We start from the raw sequence: 15,932 nt of genomic DNA on the forward strand, positions 1-15,932 counted from the left end.
AAAAATTCTCAATGGCTTTCCCACATTCCCAGGATTTCATGAAAACTGGAGCCTGAGTGTTTTTTAGAAATGCTGCAAAGACTTGCTTGTTTTTGCTGTATTTTAATTGCCAGGGCTAAGCAAGTGTAGAGTAAGTTTAATTCCTTCCCTGTGGTGTATTTTATTCTGCTGATTCTAGGATGGTGTGTTTTTAATTTATTTTTTCCAGCTGTGGATGGCATGGATAAGTTGAGACGCACCTTTTTAAATAAATTCTAGATAATTGAAAATCAGCATTGTTGGAATGATTTCTGGTTAATTAATAATGACTACATAGTCAAAGCATCTGTGCTATTTCAGAATGCAAATATGATGGTTCAGATCCAGAAATGATGGCACACAAAAATATGCTATGGTCACCAGATTGTAAGTGTGAAGGATCAACTGAAACAGGCTCATATGTATTAACATCTAGCCAATGTGAACAATATGTATTATATACTATATTGGCCCGAATATAAACAGTGCCTGTATATAAGCTGCACCTTTAAAATTGGAGGGGGGAGGGGAAGAAAAAATACCTGAATATAAGCCGCTCCATTCCTGCCTGCATACTGGGGGGAGGGAGCCTCACTGTGTTGCCGGTGGCCTTGGGGGAGAGGATGGGAGACTATGCACGGGGCAGGCGCTCCTGGCTGCATACCGTAAGGTCGCGAATATAAGCCACACTTTTCACAGTCAGAATTTGCGGAAAAACTGAGGCTTATATTCAGGCCAATACGGTATATATAAAATAAATTATTTATTAGTCATATTCTACATAAATTATCTGGGTGACAGATAATTAGAACAGTTTAAAGAAACACAAGTCCCATACAATGCAATCAGTCACTATACAATGTAGTGGCACAAAAATCCAATTAAAAACAAAACAAAAAAATGACATGCTCTTAGTTAAGTGGCAAATTTCAGGCACAGAAATGTAAATAATCACAGGAGGGAACCCCGAACAACATTGCAGGGTTAAAACCACATCTTAATCCAACTACTGTGAAAACACAGATTGACCAGAGATGAATATAACAATATTTAAAAGGTGTTAAAATTTGAAAAGGTCTGGAAAATTGAACACACACACACACACCCAATGTCAGACATGCATTGACATAGTTGCCTGGAGAACTTTTTTTTTTAAGGGTGAGCATTCTTTAGGGATATCCAATATAGGGGAACAGAGTAACTATCAATATTTTATTGTGGAACATGCAGAAACCCATGTGCTTTGCTAATCTGCCTCCTCTCTGACTTTCATGTGGCAGAATCCTGAGAAGTAGCACCGATATTGCAGTGTCAAGGGACAGGATATGCAGCAGCGCAGTGTGGCAAATTAAAATCACTGGCCTGTGTTTGATGTCATGCCAAAACCATGAATAAACAAGTCTGCTTGGACTTGTGTGTCCCTTTTCCCTCTCCTTCAATGTGGATGCAAAGGGAAGATTAGAAGCACTTCAGCTAGCCCAAATTTGGGGTGGGGCTGGGGTACTATTCATTTAAGCTGGTTTGCTGAAACCCCAGTCAAACACACATATTTTTCTTCATCCTGACTTATTAACAAATTATACTTTAAAGCAGGGTTTCCACAGCTTGCATGTAGTAAACTCTGGTTAAAAAGGCAGTGGGATGCTTCTGAAGAAGCATCAGAAGAAACAGACTTGCTCATGTATCCTTTTTTCAGACAGATTAGTATGATGTGCCATGACAAATGGATAGTTGAATGTAGAACTGGAAGTATAAACAAATTTGATAAAAAGTTGCAGTCTTTCAAAAATGTTTGTTTAAAAGTTTTGCTACTTCATGCTACAGGCTGGCTTCTAGTAAGAATATAATCACATCTATTTGAAGTTTGCGATGGCCAAAGTCTTTATGTTTCGGAAACATTTAAATTGTCAGCTGCTACCTTTTCCATGATTAACTGGTATATCACCTTTAGATACACAATTTTATTACAGAGATTAGGTATCCAGAATCGTTGTACGTAATAAGAATTAGTTTGAAAACAGCCCTCACATTTTATATGCACCATTATTCCATGTATAATATTGACCACTGAAATACACATGACTGGGTTTGAGAGCTTACATTTAATGTCTACATCTCTGAAAAATAAAAGGACATTTTGTGATGCTTGCCTGGACTCGTGGCTTATAATCTGTGCAACCTGATGATATATGCATGTTTACTCTGAAGTAAGTCACAGTATGCTCAGTGGGGCTCAGTGCCATGCAAGTATCCCTAGTAAAAGATAATGCTATGCTGTTACTAACATCTAAGGGAGTATAAGGAAATGTATAATTAAACAGGAGAATTGATGAGCGGGATCCCAATTGAAATTCTGTAACAGAAGACGGGGGGGGGGGATAAAACCTCTGTAAAATGCAGGTTTAGACTAATAAATGCAATACTATGTTAAAGGTAGCAAGAGGTAATCTTCTGACATTTTCCAGTCCTTTATCTCCTGCTTCACTTTTTAATACACATCTTTTGCTTAGATCCAAAGTGTTCTTTTGAACTCCATGAGTCTTCCTTCCTGATACAGGTTTTATTTTTATTTTGCAATTGCAGTATAAGAGGAAGACTGTGTCACACTTTATGAAAACGTACAGGCTGTTATCTGTTGTTGTTGTGCATGTGGTTCATTGAGAATAAACAAGCTAGGCTACCTGAGATGTTTACCTCGGTTGCTTTTGGGTTTTGTGTGCTTTGCAACAACTGAGCTGGGTTTTTTTTTTTTAATTAGCAGTCTCCTCTTTGGAGGGATCATAAATCTGCCTGTGTGAGTTGTGAGTCTGCGCTGTGGTCGTTTCGCTGGCCCGGTTTGTTTTAAATGATGATGCCCTACTTGCGAGTCACTGTGGGAAAGCATTCGTGTATAGAGGAGTGATCCTTTTGTTTGTTTGGGAGTTTCTTCTCTACCTTTGGAAGAGCTGTGTGGTTATGACTAATAAACACTTTACTATTTGGCAAATGGAATGTAAGTGACCAGGAGCTATTGGTTGAGGAATGGAAAAACCTGCTGCACAGAGTACATCAAAGCAGTGGAGCCTTTGAAATATACCTGTGGATGGAAATTTTTCATTTTAACCTGTCAGCTGCACAGAATACAAATCTCTCTGCTACACAGCAAGGTATTTTGTTAACAACATTTTTTCCCCTGAATGTACTATGTCAAGACTGTGATACTTGGAGTCAGGATAGCAATGGGGTGCCTCATAGCGGGTTATGAAATGATTTGTAGATTAACAAAATGACAATTAATGCTTTACATTTTATCTGATTAGCATTTCTATTCTGATTTTTTTTGTGGCTAGGTTTTCTGCCTCTCTTTGCTTAGTGTTTTGGTTTGGGTATAATTGCCGACACAATGTCTTACTCACATCATGTTTTCCTCACTTCTCATGGCATTCAAAATGAGTGTCATTTTCTTGTATTTGGCTGGAAGGAACACCATCTGTATTTCTAGGAGTTAAAAGTCCTGGCTTTACAATATGCAGTGATAGCCATTGGGGTGAGAAGGGGAGAGTGTCAGTGGACTGACAGTCAGAAGTGATTGTGTCACTGATGGAACTCAAGGAGAAATGGGTGAATTTTGCAAGTGTTTTCACAATTAGTTTGACAATAATGAAATAATGGAGAGTTCATAAATTTGTTTTGTTTTATACAAGTAGAGGTGGTTTTTTTTGAGGGGGGAGATTTGATATTTCTAGTGCAGATATTTGCTTCATTTTAATTAAAATGTTCCTTCAGCTGAAAATTCCAATATTGTTTTGAATTTTAAGATTATTATTATTTTACAAAGTTGGTTAGTTCTTTTCTCAACGACTTCTGTACCTTTTTGGACACAAATGATATGAGTGGTTTTAAATTCTTAAAAGTATTGTGTTGTCTCCATTATTCAATTGCAGTAAAAAGTTGCTTTCTAGAAAAAAGATGTGTTTAGGACTGCAAAACACATGAGCAAAATCATTAGTTATTTCTGAAATTGCATTTCATTTGTTTGTGTGGTTATTGATTTGTAACACCTAACTCTCCATTTAGTTAGCAATCGAAGGAGTGGTGTAACTGTTACTGCCTTTAAAAAAATATGATAATGATTTTAACCAATCATTTTTAAAGCACATATTATCCTGTTCTGAAATTTTTAATGAAAAACATATGTGTATTTGCTTATTTTTTGTTTAATTCTTATGGCGTATTTTGGAAAACCCTGATTTCTCCTTATATGCATAGAATAAACCAAGGTGGTGTTTCTGCTTTTGTTTCTAGTACAGCAAATATATAATTTAGTTATCGGCTGCAATCCTATATCCTAGGATTAAGCCCAGTTGAACTCAATAGGACTTCCTTTCAACTAGGCAAATTTAGGATAGCTCTGCTGGTATTGTTAATAACAGAGGCTGAAACTACAGTGTTCAGCATTAGGAAAAGTTTCATGCCTGCAACAGCCATTTCATGGAATACAATATGATAATTTGAAAGAACATTAGGTTCTGAGAATGAACTACTTCTAAATAAAGATACTGGCATCAATTTAAAGATTGTCCTTTAAAAATATAATCCAGCCAAAAAGTCAAAAGTTTCAATTTTAATGAAGACATTTCAAAGAACAGAGATTGAAAAATATGTTTTACCTTTTCAGATTGCTTTTATTTGCCCAGAGGCAATACAAGTGTTAGCATTTGAAAATGTGTGGCAAATGACTTTGCTTTTTTCTTTCTGTTTGCCCCTGTTGTGGTTTTCATTCGGTTTGGCTGAGTTTGTTGCTATTTGCTTTTCACCATTAAAAATGTTTGCTTTGAGTGAGAGAGGGAGGCACAGCTTGGTAGTTAAAATTTTCTTGAAATGCCACTAACAGTAGGTCCATTCCCAGATCAAGCTGTTACAAACTGTAACATTAAATAAGAATCTTTGCACAGTCCTAAAGAAACTACATCCTACATGACAAAAAAAAGAGGCATTGGAAATAAAACACAAATACCAAATGCATCAAGTATCCTCCCTATCAAATGTATTGTGTGGACACAGTCATAAGAAAAGATAATGTCTGAGATCCAGAGTTTGTTCACCTAGTTCTACAGTAAAATTTCAGTAAGCATTTTACAAGCAATAATACAACACAACTGCAATACAGTGTAGCAATTCTGGACATCAGTTTACAGTTGGTTTCTTCTAGTATGATAATAGTATCTCCTCCTCCCCCATTTTGGTTGTGTTGAAATTTCTTACTCATGTTCTTGAAAGTAATCAGGTAGGAATAAATGGTTATCTCAATCCAGAGACCTATGTGTGCTGCGATGCACACAGCAGAATTCCTTTGCGCATGGAATGGTTCTTGGCATCAGGGTGTTGGAATAGTTTTGCTTTCTTCTCTCAGATTTAGTAGCAGCTCCTGAGGGTCTTGGAATTAATATCTCATCTGGGAATAACATCAATAGTATTCTTGCTGTTTCTTGATGATGCATTCTTTGCAGTAGTGCTATTTCATGCTGCTGTTGATATGTGAGAAGTTTTCCGTACGGAAATACTATCCTATGTTAATGACTGCTGCTCTCCCATCTCTGCTGCTAATAACGGTGTTGTGCTAGTCATGTCAACGCTCGTGATCAGAATTAATAACACCGGTACCCTAGATTTGCAAAGATTCCCAAAAATAGAATTGCAGTGCCAAGTTGGTAGAGACAAAGATGCACAATAATCCCCGTTTTTCCTTCATTTCAGTGGGCGGTTATCTGACCTCAGGAGTGGCAGTTGTATAGATGGTGGTAGGCTGATTATCATATAGGTTATTTCTATATTACTTCTATAAATAAGTTTGCTGTTAGTGATGGTAATCTGCTGCTTGAACCACAAGAAAGAACATTTGGGGTGAGCAGACTTCAAGCTAGTGGATCTACTTTCTTTTCATAGAACCCAGAGATCCAGAAATAGGGGAAGGACAGGCACACTTTAAATTAGCACATCCAGCCCTAAGAATTTATCTTCAATACCAAAGGTGATCACAGCCCTTTCTACCTGGTTTCCATCCCCAGCCAAAATAAATTGGAGGAGAGGGGACATTTTATTATGTCTAGTGTTAAAACAATTGGACCCTTGCAAATTTGCAGCAAATCTCCCAGTATCTACCAGTAGATCCACACCTACCTTCTACCCACTCTAGATGTAAGGTGAAATACTAGTATTATCTTTGGTGTTTGTTTATTTATACCTTATCAAATTTCTCTCCCTTTCTCCCAAAGGAGCCCAGAGTGTTATCCTCCCCACATTGGTTATATACTTGGAGATCTTGAAGCTGCAGTCAGATTATCACTGGCAGTAACTGGGCACTCATGAATTGTGAAGTCATTTTCTTACTTTAGGCTGATTCAGTTTGGTAGTGTAGCTGCTGCCAAGATTAATTTACTGCTTTCAGGGCTGTGTGGCAGCAGTAATGTACTATTGGTGCAGATTCTTATTGCATAATCAGGCCAAAAGGGGAAACCAATTCAATGTGGGAAGCAAATGCAATTGTTAGTACTGCCATTTGGACTTATTCCATGGAACTGATTTCTGGCAACAGCCATGGAGGTAATGTTTAAACTGGTATTTAATCTTAGTAAGGGCTTATCACCCTTTGGTAATTAAGCCATGTTGAATGTATATAGGGAGCTGTTTTCTTTACCTTTGGAACAGCTTTGCAGAATAAGGAAGAGTACCATACATAGCAGGTACGCGGGTGGCGGTGTGGTCTAAACCACTCAGCCTAGGTATTGCCGATCAGAAGGTCGGCGGTTCAAATCCCTGCGATGGGGCGAGCTCCCGTTGCTAGGTCCCAGCTCCTGCCAACCTAGCAGTTCGAAAGCACGTCAAAGTGCAAGTAGATAAATAGGTACCCTTCCAGCGGGAAGGTAAACAGTGTTTCCGTGTGCTGCTCTGGTTTCTCCAGAGGCGGCTTAGTCATGCTGGCCACATAACCCGGAAAAACATCAGCTCCCTTGGCCAGTAAAGCGAAATGGGTGCCGCAACCCCAGAGCCGTTCGTGACTGGACTTAACTGTCAGGGGTCCTTTACCTTTACCATACATAGCAGCCTTCTTCTGCCTGGTGCTTTCCATATTTGTTGGACTAAAACTCCCATCACCCAGTCCCATTTGCCATGGTGACTGGGGCTGATGGGAGTTGTGGTCCAAAACACATGGAAGCCACCAGTTTGAGGGAAGATCATTCCATTATTAACTGCACTGCACTTGTGAAATTAATTTCACAAAATGGTTGTGTTGAAGGCCTCTGGGAAGTTAACTTCTAGAACTAGAAATACGGTATATTTTTCTTTAAAAACTACAGATTTCTAAACTTTTCTGGCGGGTCTTGCAATTTTTTATTTGCTTTGCAACATTTTCTATTTTCTGCATTCTTAAAAATTAATTACCTTGTTGAATAGTGTTTCACAATAAACTTGAATAATGAATGCCTTGGTCTTTGGTAGAAGGACAAAGTTGCTTCTGTTGCCCTTCAATAGCATATTCTACCCTATTTTAATTAGCCCCACCCCAGTACAGCTGGAAAGAAAAATGGTTTGTGCATAACTGTGGCTAATTTAATGGACCTCAAACTGCAAAATATGTAACAAATATACTTGGGCAAAGTCTGGACCGTAGACAATTGGTGGTTTATGTGCACAAAAGTAATTAAGATGCACACTGGTTCGATGTTGGAAGGAATGGAAACTCATTGCCAAGACCATTATTGATTGTTGCAAGATGAATAAATTTTTAGATCTGAACAGAACATTTGCCAGTGTATTTGCATAGTTAAATGGGCCTGTTTAGCTGAAAGTATTTAGAAATGTGACCAGCACAGTAGCTTGTCTCCAGTTCCAAAAATGAAACAAGACAAAAAATAAATCTGTTGTTGCAGAAATATTGGCTCTTAGATGGTTAAAAATATAATTTTGGAAATAAAAGAGGTTACATATGTGTGAAGACTCTCTCCTTAGTTGGAGATGTACATTAGGACACCTTAGCCATGTATAGAATGTCCTTAGCTATGTACAGAATGTCCACATAAGGTTAATTACTTTTCCAGTTCATTTCCTCGGAGGGAACTGATTCAGGAAGCTCATCAGATAAGCTCTGAAACAGAGCTTACCCTCCACCCCCATTTGTAAGCAAAAAAGTGTTATTTTTAATATTTGTGCTAATTTTCTTTTTATTGTTTGGTTATTTTCTTTTTTATACTTTTGCATGTTTTATGATGGTTCTTGAAAACTGGCAGTGTGTTGAGATAAGGGCAGCAGTGTTTTAAATAAGCAAAATCTATGATAATCTTCAAAAGCAGATGTGCAAATGATGCTTTAGGCTTTCTGTGCTTTTAGGCAATCTATGGAGAAAGACCTTGCACCTTTCTCCCCACAGGAAGAACACAGGTTGCACATGCATTTTGAAATGTAACACACATCATAGTGGATATGTGTATATTCCTCCTTTGTAGCACATAGTTTGTAAACTTCCTTTAAAAATCTGCTTTCCACAACTACTAAGAATGTTCGTATGGCTGCCAGCTTGTACTGCATATTTTTGGAAGTAAAGTGTCCTGAACAAAATTACTTGCAAATAGAAACATCTGAGATCATATTGTGTGAAAATTAGCACATGAGCATTAATCTGTGTTCATACCATTTCAGTTTTAAAGAGTAGGAGCGAATTGAGGCCTCTTGGCCACAAGCCTCATATTCGTCAACTAGTCAGACCCTATGTGTGTCCTGATAATTCTGTGGGAAAGCTTAAATGTAACATTCCGGATTTCGTTTTCACAATGTTAGTTTTGGTCTTTTTATCATATACTACAGAGGTCACTGTGGTCTGCTCTTGGAATGTTATGGCATAGCTAGCTGTAAACTTAGAATAAACATGTACAGTGCTAATCATATGCTGTGTAGTTTCACTGCTTAGAAAATCTGAAGACAAAAATAGCTGTTTCAGGTCAAGAAACATTGACTGAACTCTTGACCAAATGTGTGCATTTTTAAAAATAAATCCAAAAGTCTTTTTGAGGCAAAGTATATTGACACACGGCGAAGTTGCGGAAAACAGAGTAATAATAGAGCTGACATAAAATGTTAGATCCATTTTAGTATCTTATTAGAGCTTAGGTTTATTGAACAGCGAATCATTTAAAAGCTGCCCCCACCCCTGTCTCTTGCATCCTGTAAAAACAGACTCCCTCAAACCAAATATCAGCTAGGAGTTTTGCAGTGCAATGGCAACTCTTGCAAAGGACAATGCAACAGATGGCACCTTTAATATTATACACTGTAAACCAGCCTTTGCCAGATGTTTTCGACTGCAATTTCCATTGGCCCCAGCCAACACCACCATGTTGGGAGTTGTAGCCCAAAACTGTTTGGCGAGTATCAGGCTGCCGTAAACACTTCACTGGGATATTGAAATGCTTAAGCCAGCGTGGAAATGTTTAAATAACTAACTGCATTTTTAATACCTCTATGTCATCTAGTGTGGTGTGTGGGAACTGATTTTTAGAAGTCCCAGTGCATGCAGGTACATTTCCGCTGGGTCAACATTATAAGGTGATGTTAAGAAATTGCTTCAGGTGCACTCTGACTGCTACCCAGGTGTATCTTAGCTGCTGTTTCTGTTCTGCCACCATGTGACATTGCTAATGATCAGAGAGAAGACCCTTGTACCAGCTGCTTGCATTTGTCTAGACCTGCAACCCACTCTTCTTACACCCAACCTCCCCCTGGATCCCATAAGCCGGGCCTAGATAGCTCCACTATGCTGCATCTTGCAGACTGCTTTTGTGGCTCACGGCTTCAGCAGATCTTCTATCTCCTTTGCAACAATAAGAAAGTGGACACCTCACCTCCATCATCTTTGCCTTCATTGCTCTGCTACAAGCCTCTCTTTATCCTGCTCAGGGTGTTCCTGCTTGTACAGTGACCCTTAGCAGCTGACATAGACAGGTCAGCACCTGTATTCATTGCCAAGTAGCTGCATATGTATTTGTGTCCTTCTGTTCTCTTCATGCATGCCATGCTGTGTGACAATTCACTCTGGTGTATCTGAAAGGACCATTATATGTCACATGGTTCTTGTAAAATGTTCAGCGTTATAACCCAGGTGCTTTGAAACCGTAAAATACTGCCATCGTCGTTGGTTCAAATTCAAATCAATTTACAGTTCCACTTTAATTGATTTCAGTTCTGAACAGGCTTAGAATATTCTGCTTGTTGTAAGGTTAATGTTTTCAATTTGTTTGTCGTTCTGCTGCCTCTTCCATAGACTTTCCTCGCCAGTTTTGTTTGTTTGTCCTTGCCTAATAATATTACTGTTATTTTGACTCCTTTGTTACGAAGGTATTGCTTTCATTCAGTATTTAACACTTGGAAAGTCCTTTGCATTTCCACCCTCGTAGTTAGGATCCCCTTCCTTTAACTTTATCTCAGGTTTTAGCTACAAATGAGTAGGTAAAGGGTTGCTTTTAAAGTGGAAACATTGCAAACTGGCTACTTGTGGGGGTGATGATTTTTGTTGTTGTTGATTCCCTTGCCCAGTGCTACAGACTGCCAAAAATTGCCTTCACTGTTCCCACCTGTGGGAGTGCCTAATTCAAAGAGAAGGAACTCCACTGTAAACAGAAGGAATCCCTATTGCAGGGACAACTATTTAAATGTTACAAATTACGCTCCCTCTCTCTCTCTCTGTAGAGGAAATCAGTGGTCAGAGGGCTACTTTAAAAACCGTCACAAAGAAGCTGGCTCCAGTTCTGATTTGGCAATCACTATCACATAGCCCACATCTAAAATTCCTTGTAGGGCAGGATCAGCAGTTTTCATTCACTACCTTTTAAGCTGCTTTGTTATCCTGACAGTGAGAATAACAAAGTGAGAAAGGCCTCATGGTTCTGAATGGGGTTTGCTTTGTCAGAGTTCTTTGAAAGTCAGACTGCAAGTTACTTACAGCTGTGTTCATTTGTTTTGTGTTAATGCATGTGAAACATCAGCAGTATTTTAGTTGCCCAGTTATAGAAACTAACTCTCCCACCTGACCTGCCATTTTTTGTGCCTTTTCGGTAGTCAGTGTAAAAGTCTTACTAAGGCAACACCCGTGGCTTTAATGTGAACTACAGAACTCCAGGTCTGATCCTGAGTGGTGTTTTTATAATGCTGTGCCTCCTCTCCCCTAATATAATATAATAAGCAGCCAGTTCTAGACAGTGGAAACTTAGGGGAAAGGCTTATTACATAGGAGCGTGGGTGTGACTTCAAAAAGCTTCAGCTCTAGCAACTTGCATATGGAAATTGAGCACCGGAATACAGAATATTCCTTGTCATCACCATGTAAGACTATAGTAGATTTCATTATGCAGCACTGAATAATAGCTTGATTTAAAGCATTAATAAACTCTACATATGCACTTTCTTGCTGTGGGAATCCAGGATTCTAATTTAGTGAAATGCCAGAACAGGTCTTTTGTGTTCAGTCTGAGGAGTGCTATGTGCAAATTCTAAATTATGCCCAGACGTATATATTACACCGTTTACAAACTCTAATTATAAAACTGGTTCATTGTTATTTTTTAAAGTATCCTAACAACTTCATACAAAATGAGCTCCTCATATTTATTGGCCTCATTTTTGGGGGAGAGGAGGGGAGGGGCTGCAATAAGGGTGATTAAATTTAAAATGCTAATATCAGCAACTGTGATCAGTTGTGTTCTGAATTGGAAAATAATAATGGGCTCAGTGATTGGCTACACAAGGGCCAATAGACTGAATACTAGTAAGACACAGGCTCTATGGATTGGTAGACATTTGTCCCAGGTACTGAGCGACATCCCATCCTAGATGTGGGTAACACACATTCCCTTGACAGAGCAGGGAAGGTTTTTTTGTCACTGGATATCCAGGTGGTTTGGTGGCATTGAGTGCCTGTTTCAAACTCCATCCATTCCTAAATGGAGGGAGCTTTGTCACAGTAATCCATCTTCTGGAAAACACCTGATGGATTACTCTTCTGCCTGCTACATGGGGCTGCCCTTAAAGACAGTCTGGAAGCTGCAGCTTGTTCATAATGCAGCTGCCAGAATTAGAAGTGGTCCAGCCCAGCAGAAACATGTTTGCATCGGCTGAGGAAGCTGCATTGCATTGGTTGCTTATTTGCTTCCCATTTCTATTCAATTCTAGTGATAATCTTGAATAATCAGGGACCTGGGCACTTTAAGAAGCATTTCTCCCTGTATCCACCTGAATGCATATTAAGATTTTCTGTATATGCCTTCCTTGATGCCCCAACTCACATGAAATTATTTGAACAGCTAGAAATAAATGCAAATAAATAAATGAAAGATCCCTGTAAATCCTGCCAAGTGCTCCTCATAAACAGAGGTTCTGTGCTGGACTGTTCCCCAAAGGTTAGGTGGCAGACCATGGAAAGTATTCCTTCTGTTTAAACAGTTGGAAAATCGCTGCAGTATGGCGATTCAGATAGCTTTGTGTTAATTTGCCTTCCACCCAGGTTAGGGTGGTGTCAGCTGAACCAAGTTAAGTTTTCAACGCATGTTCTCCCCCACCCCAGTTCCAGAAGTTGTATAATAGAGATTACCGGGCTCTCACAGTTTTGCTTACTAGCTTTACTGGTCCAGAACCGTGAATGACTGGCAGAAATTTTGTGTCCGTTGCTATTCCCCCACTTGGCTCCAAGGTTGGGAGCAGCCAAGGGTTGTTCGGCAGCTGTGCGGCCAAAGTGTCTGGAATGCCTTGGCTATATAGAGCAAACTGGCATGGTCTCCACCACCCAGCAACACCCCTGCACCTATTCCTTTGTCCAGGTCAGGAAAGAAAGTCAGGGTGTTTCCTTGTAAGCTGCTTAACTGAAGTGCCCAGAGGGCCGCAGTCACACGCAGCAAACCTGGCAGGGAACAGTAAGGTCAGAAGCCAGGCAACCAAAGATTTTGGCTTGCCTATTAGAGCTAGTAAAAACCATTTTCGAACCTCAGCAGACCCTTGGGCATTACATTTTCCGCTGCCCTGCATGTACAGAGCAGCTTGTCACATTTAAAAACTTGGTTCATGGTAGGGAAACCAAAACCCCACATGACATTTCACATGGTAGTGCTGACATTCCAGTCGATGCCCTTGGAACTTGCAGTGTGACACCTGGTGTCCAAAATGTCAATTCTCTCCAGTCTTGGGTGCTTTGAAAGTGCATATGGGCCTTGTTGGAGATGTTTCTCAGCTGAAAGCAGCCATCAGTGTGGAGGGAAGTAGGGGAGGGGGGGAAAGGGATGCTTAAATCTACTTACATCCTGGCTTACTGCCGAAAGCTTCTTTCTTTTCAAGCAGCTGGTTTCCCTTGGCTAAGAGTGGCTTTGGCCTCAGCCGTGAATAGTTCAAAGCCTAGTATGGCTAATAGGTTCCGACCTCTCTGTCAGCTGTCACACATTGGCACTGGTTGTAAGTTTATGCCAGACAATGATATTTCCTTGTGTTGCAATCCTTTTTGTTGTTGCTGATTTTTGGAAACGAAGAAGCGGTTCAAAACATTCTGTGCATTTATTGTGTTTCCTAGAAGATGCAGCCTTGTTCACGTACAAAATAACATTTGACTTGGCCACGGCCTACAAGTTTGGGTACGTAAATAACATCCAACTCTGGATATCCCTGGCACCTATTCGGTACCCATAAAAGCACAGCAGAATTATTTTGTCATTTCAGCCCTTTTGAGTAGGAAGCAATATATGAAACTAAAGTAAAATAATGAAACAGAGCTTGTTGGCATCTCACTTTTCGATCTCGTTTTATGATGGGGCATTCTTGGCGGTCTGGGTCTGTGGCATTCCATTGTCCAGAGCGGCAGGCGTTGGCCTTCTTTTGGCACTGCTGAGCTGCGAGGTTTATGCAGTGCATGCCAATAATTAGTGTTCTTGGTTCCTGCCAATCTTACATGGGGGCCCTCATTTCTGAACTTTCAGGACCTGTCAACTAGGATTTATACTTTTCAAATCCCTGATGAGAAATATTAACTTCTTTGATTTTTTTTTAAAAACTTTCAAGGAACGTGCATGCACAGGCAGTAATTTATTCTGAAACTAAATTCTGTCATACAACCTAGGGCTGTACTTCTCAAAAAGTGTTCCAATGTCATTGATCTTGGTGAGAGGACGCTAGAAAGTGCCTTTACAACCATGGTTGTGATAGCACAACCAAGTCCTGCTTTTGTATCAGTTAAAATAAAGGAGATTGCATCTGGAAGTAGTGTGGTGAATCAGTCAGAGCATTAATAAGGTTTGTCACACAAAAAATAATCAGAAATGTATTTCTGCCTCTGCAAAAGAAGGAAGCATGTTTGCAAAGTCTGACTAGAAACACTAGTCAGTGTTGCATGTGACTATGTAATTTGCTTTTTCTTTCAGCTATTTGGAACACTGCCATACTGGAAAATAATAGTTCTACCTAGCATATATTTTCATTCTGGAGCTGCTATGTAGTAATACCCTTCATTGTTGTCATAAGCTAAAATCACCAATCAAATGATAAAGGTATAATTTATGCTAAACTGGTGCTTGGGTCTAGAAGCTCTTTCAGAGACTAACAATTCAGTAGAGACTGCTTTTATAAGTATGGCTATATAAAATGCTTATTAATGGCAGCAGATGTTGCACTTTAATCCCTTAAAATGATTGTTTGGTACCAGCAGGAGATTTATTAAGCCTGAGTTGTGTGAAATTGCGTGTGCATAAGCTGCTATTTAGATTGTAAAAATGCCATTGAAAACTGTTAAAAAAGTTCTGCCTGTAATTGGCAGAGAGGTATTAGTTCTTCCCAAAGAAGTCTATGTGTACTCTTGGCCCTTGTGCTCCAACCTCTTTATCATTTATCTTCTTGTATTAATGTCACTGAATTATTAATTTATACATTGGGTTGGATGGGGTGAAGGCACCATTTAAATGTGTGGCAAATGTATCCTTATCGCAGGAGACATGAAAGGAGTCATTTTGTGTTATCTGCAAAATGGAAAGGACATTTTAAAATTTCATTTACAGTAATCGACTTCTCTTCCAGTAAAACACCTAGATTATTGCTACCATAATATAATGCTCTTATTAAAATTTTGTAATCTTCTTCACTCTTTTCACTTATAAATAAGGTTGATGGACAAATTCTGGCTTCATTTGTGCGGTTTTTACTGTGCGCTTTTACTATCTGATAATCACCGGGCAAATTGAGTGTGCTGTTAATTGTGGTTCAAAAATGTAATTCGTATTAGTTGCATGTGTGTAGCAAGCGAGGCCAAAATTATGAGCATAATTATCAGGGCAGGCGCTAGGAATTTACAGAATGAATATTGCATGCTGTGAAACAGCTATCTCTAAAAAGCAAGGTCATCAAATGACAATCATCATCAAATTCTGCAGGATTTTGTGAGTGTGAAAATCATGATATGAATTAAATTTCAAAAGGTGAATAATGTGGCAACAGAAATATATGAGGATTTGAATATGTTCACAATTGGCAAGAAAATGCTTAAGTTGAATATACTACCAGGGTTTCACTTGATGTTCAACAGGGAATTTTGAGGTAGGAGTTTCAAAGCTGGTTTGAAGTATGGGCGTGCAGGAAAAGGCTTTGAATACATAGGGAAGGCTAGTATATGTAGAAGAAACTTTGGAAAGCTACCCAGAATGTGCCCATCAACATAAACTCTGTGTATAAGTGAGAAAGAGTGCCAAAGAGGTTCAAAATGAAGTTGCTGGAGCTTTTTCTGTAGTTTTGGAGAGAGATCAATTTCTGGAAAAATTTCGTTCAATCAAAATCAGTTTAGAGGGAAGCTCTATGTGTGTATTCAATGCACTTGTTCATCAGTTCAAATACTTTTGCTGCACAACGGAAGTTTCCCCCCG

At 39.2% G+C, this 15,932-nt stretch overlaps 1 protein-coding gene across 18 annotated transcripts in view; it reads left to right on the forward strand.

Moving 5' to 3' along the window:
• The window catches only part of ADGRL2 (adhesion G protein-coupled receptor L2), a 244,508-nt gene that overhangs the window by 60,702 nt on the left and 167,874 nt on the right, over positions 1-15,932 (forward strand). The gene's annotated exons all lie outside the window — the stretch shown is intronic.

The sequence above is a fragment of the Podarcis melisellensis genome, assembly GCF_964234715.1.
Source record: "Podarcis melisellensis genome assembly, chromosome: 6".
Classification (NCBI taxonomy): Eukaryota; Metazoa; Chordata; class Lepidosauria; order Squamata; family Lacertidae; genus Podarcis; species Podarcis melisellensis.